We start from the raw sequence: 1,728 nt of genomic DNA on the forward strand, positions 1-1,728 counted from the left end.
AACTGAATTGTTTTATGCCATTAAATGTGAGGTAATTTATGATATCAATAGAAATTAATGCCATGGATTTCTCCTACTTCCTTTTGCATATATCTGTGTTTGCCTCTATTGTGTGTATGTGAGAAAGAGAGAGAGGCAGATGATGAAATCATTCCATCTTACTTATCAAAGAAGCTTTGCAATAGGCAAAGTTGAATATAACTCCAGAATTATCTGCCATGGATGATGCAGTTGCTACACAGAGAATGGGTTCTCAGTTCTCAATTAAATGCTGGATGTTCTTTATATTCCTATGCGGAGAGTGACCAAATGTGTCGAAAAATGACAAATGTGAGCCTCGTGACAACATTTGTCCTAATACGGCTTCACCATGTACCAGCGCTGAACACCTGGCTCTTTGGAATCTTCTTGGTGATTTTCATACTCACTGTGGTGGGGAACCTCCTCATCCTGCTGGTGATCATGGTGGATTCCCACCTCCACACCCCCATGTACTACTTCTTGACCAACCTGTCCTTCATTGACATGTATTTTTCCACAGTCATTGTGCCCAAAATCCTGATGACCTTGGTTTCCCCAGGAGGCAAAGCTATCTCCTCCACACCTATGTGGCCCAGCTTTACTCCTTCCACCTGCTGGAGAGCACCAAGTGCTTCCTCTACATAGTCATGTCCTGTGACCGCTACCTGGCCATCAGTTACCCACTCATGTACAGCAGCATGATGAGTGGGAGAGTGTGTGCCCTCCTGGCCATAAGCACATGGCTCAGTTGCTCTCTGCACTCTGCTGTCCAGACCATACTGACATTCCCTTTTCCCTACTATGGGTTCAACTTCTGTGATGCACCACCCATCCTCAACCTGGCCTGTGCAGACACCTCTGCCAACGAGATGGTGATACTTGTCAACATCGAGGTAGTGGCTTCAGGCTGTTTTCTCCTGATAGCGCTGTCCTACGTGTCCAATGTCTGTTCCATCCTGAAGATCTGCACCTCAGAGAGGAGATGCAGAGGATTTCAGATCTGTGCCTTTCACTGAATTGTGGTCCTTTGTTTCTTTGGCCCTGGTGTTTTCATTTACCTGAGGCCAGGCTCCAAGGATGCGGTGGATGGTGTTGTGACAGTTTTCTACACTGTGCTGACACCCCTTTTAAACCCTGTGGTGTATGCCCTGAAGAACAAGAATGTGAGGAAAGCTCTGCTCAAGATGAAAAGTGAGTCGGTATTCATTCACAGTAAATTAGAAAGGCCGGATATGACTAGGTTCTTCTTTATTTATAATTCAATTAAAAAACCAATATGAATATTATAGTTTCAAGGAACATTTCAATTACCCAATCATAATTTGTAATGAATATTTAATGAATTTAATTTCTTTTCCTTGTGCAATGCTTGTAAGGAGCCCTGTTTAAGCATCTATTTAACCGTGATAATCTAAGAGAAACAAAAATGGCCCATTCTCCTCTTTTGGTGTTCTATCAAGTAAATCATCAGAGAAGTGGTTTACTTCTATCTCCTACATACGTATTTTCAAGAATTGCTATCCAATATAATGCTATTGTATTTTATTTTGTGTAATTTAAATAAAGGCTTTATAAAAAGCTATTTCTTTCCCTTTGCAAACTTTCCATATTGAAAAAGTCACTTATAATATTCACAGTACATTATATAATGTAATATCCATATGGTGAAATTTTTAGATTAGAAAATATCACCAAAAATGCTTGATT

The 1,728-nt window shown here is 40.6% G+C and overlaps 1 pseudogene; it reads left to right on the forward strand.

The window, feature by feature from the left end:
* Positions 1–309: 309 nt before the first annotated feature.
* Positions 310–1,301, forward strand: LOC124225585 (olfactory receptor 10G7-like; annotated as a pseudogene).
* The last annotated feature ends 427 nt before the right edge of the window (positions 1,302–1,728 follow it).

The sequence above is a fragment of the Equus quagga genome, chromosome 14, assembly GCF_021613505.1.
Source record: "Equus quagga isolate Etosha38 chromosome 14, UCLA_HA_Equagga_1.0, whole genome shotgun sequence".
NCBI lineage: Eukaryota > Metazoa > Chordata > Mammalia > Perissodactyla > Equidae > Equus > Equus quagga.